Below are 6,097 nucleotides of genomic sequence, written 5' to 3'. Positions count from 1 at the left end.
TCATCATCTTGTTTGTCAATAATTTACCTCGTTTTAGAAATTGTACATACGTAGAAAATGCACTTGCGTATTGAATCAACTGAGAGGTATATACCCCGTATGCAGGTGATGAAGGTATATTGCTGCATAAGTAAGGGAAGTTGACGATTGAAAAGTTAAAGTCATCACGTTTATCATAAAGCTTGGTTGTTAGATTACCACTAACGTCTTTTTCAAGTAAAATATTCAAATATGAAACAGATGTGTCAGACTCTTTGGTATCTTTTATCTCAAGCTCACTGTGATATATCGTATCGACATAAGAATGGAAATCGCTATTGTTAATTGACAATAAGTCGACGATATATCTAAATGTCGATTTGAAGGCCACAGCAAGTGTTTTCTTCTTTCACGTACAAGAGTTTGGACAAATTCTGCCTCATATGAATACAAAAAAGGTCTGCCAACAAAGGGGCGTAATTGGCACCCATGGAAATTCCAACAGACTGTTGGAAGACCCTGTCTCCAAAAACCACACAGATATTGTCAATTAGAAACTCAAGCATCTTTTCAATGTCAACCTCAGAGCACTTGTGTGTACAATCAGAATGTTTTTTTTGACAAAATAACTCCGCAAACGACCAACGACAAGGCAAGCAAATCCACGAGCTCCACCCCCACCGAAGAAGCAGCTGTCAACGATATCAAAAAGCCCGGACCTCAACCCACCGCGGTGAACGGTTGTGTTTAAAAGCTGAAAAGTCGTAAGTTTTTAAGCTGTTAATCCTGGCAAAATCCTGCTATCCCAAACTTTCCAAAAGTTTCCTGGAATCTTCAAGCATCCACATCCGATTTACACCACTTCCCGAACACACCGCTGCACAGCACCCCCGAGGTTTCTCCCTCACTACTGTTAATATCTTAGTGAGGAGTAAAGAAGGAGGCTTGGCTGAACACCCACCGGAACTAGCCATGTATCCCTGCCTGCAAGGATCCTTACGAAGCTTCGGAATCCAATATAAATATGGGGAACTCAAACTCACTCCGGCTGCTTTGAACATCAAAAATATTCAAAACTGACATATGAATTTGAAAAATTTCTTCCTTAGAAAGGGAACTACGAGCACAACCTGGATCCTACTTTAATTAAACGTTTTTCAATACTAAGGAGGCAAACAATGTGCTTGAATAATAACCAATAACCAGCAAAATCATTTTGTAGGTGTTACAACTGGTATCTGTAAAACATTTATTTAAGCGACTATTTGTATTAATGTGACATATGGTATACGTCCATGAGTCTGTTGGTTTATGTAGCTAAATGTGAAAAATACGAAATTGTTGATACTTGCATGATAAAGGGTCATAGTTTTTATAGTTTCTAGTTATTTTTTTATCATTTCCTGAAGCAATACAAAACGTTTCATCAATTCTTTTCACCGATATTGTGTTTTTATCTAAATCATTTTGCTATGGAGTCTTACAGTCTAAAGGAGCCAGTAGATGACACCAAATAATCCAAAAAAGCACCAATGTATCTACGAATATGATAATGGCTGTAATTTTTTGTCCAAATGACGATTAAGCCTTTTCAAGAAATAATCTAATACATAATAGAAATATTTCTTCTTGCAATATATGTTTATTCAGAACAATCTATTTTCCTCTTTGGTAGTGAATTCCATTTATCAACTAACATGTCAGGCTAAAAGGGGGAGGGGGCAGAGAGGCCCGGTCCCCCACTTTTTCTGAGATTAGTCTTTTGCTGTAGTTTTGATATGTCAATTTTCATGTACGCCCTGCTTGCCCACCCCCCAACCTTTTCTTGCTGTAAGGTTGAATTCTGGCAAATTCTAGCGTTTGAGCCCCCCCCCCTCCCCCAGAAATACGATTTTTCGAGATTAGGCAGTTTATGCTTTTTTTTTGTTTTTGCCCCCCTCCCCTCCCCAACAACAACTTTGAAAAATCTTACTAGGGCTTGCATGTCCAATAAGTAGTCCGGTCTCTATATGCCATTCAAATATGAAAACATTAAAATATTTTGTTGAAATATTAAAATATTCCATACAAATTAATTATCGGAAAAACATAATTCCTGTCCACACTGAAGGAAGAAAGTATATTTATTTGTCGACAAAGGGGGTTGGTGGGGTTGGAGGTTGGCGGTTTATGCTAATTCATTTAAATATTTATTTAAATATCATAATGTCACCATTGTTTTACATGTAAGTCCGACTTTAAAAGCAGCTTCACCATAACCCTCACTTATCTTGAAATTTTGTTCCAAAATTACATTTTAATGATTTAAGTACGCTTCTTAATGTTTTTCGTAGACATCTGGTTCTATAACACTTGCAAGTGGCCTGGTACCCCTTACGTGTAGATTTTGCCTCAATACCATACTGTTCATTCTGACATTTCTAAATTTTTCATTTTTTTCAGACGCTGAACCAAGATTTTTTTCAAGGGTTGGGGGTGAGTAAGGGTGGGGGGAGGGGTATATCAACTCCCCATAAATGCCAGACTCGGGGTTTTTTTTTTGTCAAGTAAAAAAGAAGAATTTAAAAGACAACCCCAAATAAAAAATTTAAAAACTTGCCATAAACCTTAAAAATCTACTGGAGGGGGAGGGGGTTCAGGTAAAAAGAAACGGGGAAAACACACGTACGAAAGTCAATTTTCCTCAGATACATGGCTCTCCTTTCCATTTTAAGAGAGGTCCTTGTTTCTGGGAAGGGGAAGGGGTTCCAAGGTGATTTTTTTTCGTTTCTTCTACATAGAAATTTAATACTCTGAAGTTCTACAGGGGTTCTGGATTGACAATAGCAGAATTTAAGTGGAATGCGTAGACAAATAAATAGAATGAAATATGGAGAAAACGAACAGTATTTAAGCTCAAAGTCCATTAAAACAATACTAATTGGGAGCAGAGCAAACAAGGACTTCCAAAAACATCAGATGTGGGATCAGGTGCCATGGAAGAATGAGCATCCCCTGCCGACCGGTCACACCCGCCGTGTGCTCCTTGTCGTGATCGGGAAACAACGGGAAAATCCTTCGACAATTCAGTGTGTAAATAATGGCCTAACAATTAGTATGAAAAACGCCAGTCGGCATTTGACTGAATGATAGACTGTATTTGCTGACAAGGTCATTGTATCGATCATAGAACTTACGAAATAATGACGAGACTGTTGGTATTCTTGTTTCATCAACTTGTTTGTCAATAACTTATCTCGTTTTAGAAATTGTTCATACGTAGAGTATGCTCTTGCCTATCGAATCAACTGAAAGATATACACCCCATATGCAGGTGATAAGGGTATATTGCTGCATAAGTAAGGGAAGTTGACGATTGAAAAGTTAAAGTCATCACGTTTATCATAAAGTTTTGCTGTTAGATTATCATAAACGTCTTTTTCCAGTAAAAAATATCCAAATATGAAACAGATGTGTCAGACTCTGTGGTATCTTTTATTTCAAGCTCACTGTGATATATCGTGTCGACATATGTATGGAATTAACTATTGTTAATTAATAATACGTTGTCGATATATCTAAATGTCAAGCTGAAGGCCACAGCAAGAGATTTCTTTTTATTCATGTAAAAGATTTTGAATAAATTCTGCTTCATATTAATACAAAAATAGGTCTGCTAATAACGGGACACAATTGGCACCCATGGAAATTCCAAGAAATAGTTGGAACACCTGGTCTCCAAAAGCTATAGATATTGTCAATCAGAAACTCAAGCATCTCTTTAATATCAACTTCAGAGTACTTGTGTGTACAATCAGAATGTTTTTACCAAATAATTTTATTTCTAATTGTCAAGCTGAAAGCCACAGCAAGAGATTTCTTTTTATTTATGTAAAAGATTTTGAATAAATTCTGCTTCATATTAATACAAAAATAGGTCTGCTAATAATGGGACACAATTGTCACCCATGGAAATTCCAAGAAATAGTTGGAACACCTGGTCTCCAAAAGCTATAGATATTATCAATCAGAAACTCAAGCATCTTTTTAATATCAACTTCAGAGTACTTGTGTGTACAATCAGAATGTTTTTACCAAAAAATTTTGCAAATGACCAATGACAAGGTAAGTAAATTTACTAGTTCCATTTTTATTGAAAAAGCAGTCGTCAACGATATCAAAAAGACTGGACTTTAATTTTTCTTGGGAAATGGTTGAATATAAAGTTGAAAAGTGGTAAGATTTTATGTTTTTGATTTTGGTAAAATTTTGTGATTTCAGACTTTCCAAAAGTTCCTTGAATATATTATTGCACAGTACTCCTGAAGTTTTTCCTTCAAAGCTGTTAATATTTCAGTGAGGAGTAAAGAAAGAGGCTTGGTAGAACATTTACTGGAACCCGCTATTTATCTTTGTAAGGATTTTTATGAAGTTTCGGAATCCAATATAAATATGGTAATTCAAATTCATTTTGGTTGTTGGGAATATTAAAATTAGCAAGACTGATATATGATTTTGAAGTAATTCCTCCTTAGAAAGGGAGCTATGGGTATAAGTTGATTACCACTTACAGAATTTAATCCCAGCTCCTCTAAAATACAACTAAAAATGCGCCTTGAATTGCAAACAAAGACAATGTTGTTTACTGCTTTGTCAGCTGGGACCAGTACATACTGATCGTGTAGTGTATCTACTTCTTTTTTCACCACTGAATTATTGAACGCAGATGAATAGAATGGTTTTCATATTGCCCCTCAATCGCTTAATGCAAGATTTTAACACACATCTGATACATTTAATCCATTCTGACAAAGTGTCACTGTCTTCTTTTTATGTCTGGTCCATCGCCTGACGTAATCTGTCACAGAATTCATAATATTGATGAAATTATAACGCCAGTTGAAAGATCGGGGTTCCCTAAATGTTGGTCCTTTTAAAACTAATGATTTAAGGTCCTCATTATTAACTAATTTTAAGTCACCAGTAATAACGTGTCAGGACTATAGTTGTAGAGTGAAGAACATGAACACGATGGAGATTCATGTTTCAGATGCTCAATATCCAGGCTCTGTAAAGTTTTCTTGTAATTAAAAAGTTTGGAAGCAATAGTCGATGTATATTTTTAGGAAATACAGGGTGTAGTCTTCAATTTGAAATATGGTGGAATACAAGACTGGACCCTTTGTGAATGAAAATATTACTTATTAAAAAAGAATCAAAAGAATATCTGGGCATAGATTTCAGATTCACAACAGAGCCAGCAGCTTCTATACAAGCATTTTAATTTACCTGATCATTCTATTTTGTCATATAATAATAATTATAATGTCTATCTACTAATTAACCAAGCTGCGTTTGAGTGCAAGTATTTTATTTTAAGTCAATAGTTTTAACAGTGTACATTCATGTCATTTTCGGAAAAGTAGCAAAGTATACTGAATAAGAAGAGTTGTGTGTTGTCTTAGATCTTTTTGGTACATTTTCATTAAATTGAAAGACCAAACATCAATTAACAATCCGTTGTATATTGCAAACAAAAATCGATATGCAAGTAATTTTAACCTTATTTTAAACTGCAAGGAAATCTTCCATGAAACCCCAGAAACCGCAAAGGAATGGAGTCAATTAAAAACTTGATCATGTAGAAATATGATCATATCTCTCCCCGAAGTGCAATTAATCCATGATCTTTATACATGTACATGTACAGATTTGATTTTCTAGATGCTCTTCTTTATCAGAAGAATGATTAATCTGGTATAGAGAAGAAAAATCAAATCTGTTCGAACAAATTAGTAATTCGCTAGGTCTTCAAGCAAATAACTAGGTCATCCGAATAAATCATTTTGATCTATTTTATAATACATTAAAATTCGTCTAAAGGAAGAACTTATCTGTCCATACAAATATCTTGTTCTTCCAAACAAGAACAGACTTGTCAATACTATAACCTTATCTGTCAGCACATATATCAAATTCGTCCGAAAAAGCATATATATCTTTGCTGTATTTCAGCTACACCGAACTTTAAATGCATTGTATTCTGTATTTATAAAAGTTAAAGCTTTTATGAATTATTGTAAATTTGTTACAAGTTACTAAATATATAACCTTACAAAATAAAAAAAAAAAAAAAGGA

Source organism: Saccostrea echinata, unplaced genomic scaffold (assembly GCF_033153115.1).
Source record: "Saccostrea echinata isolate AGI-Se365-2 ecotype Australia unplaced genomic scaffold, CSIRO_AGI_Sech_v1 ptg000053l, whole genome shotgun sequence".
Taxonomy (NCBI): Eukaryota; Metazoa; Mollusca; class Bivalvia; order Ostreida; family Ostreidae; genus Saccostrea; species Saccostrea echinata.
This window is presented reverse-complemented; position numbering follows the sequence as displayed.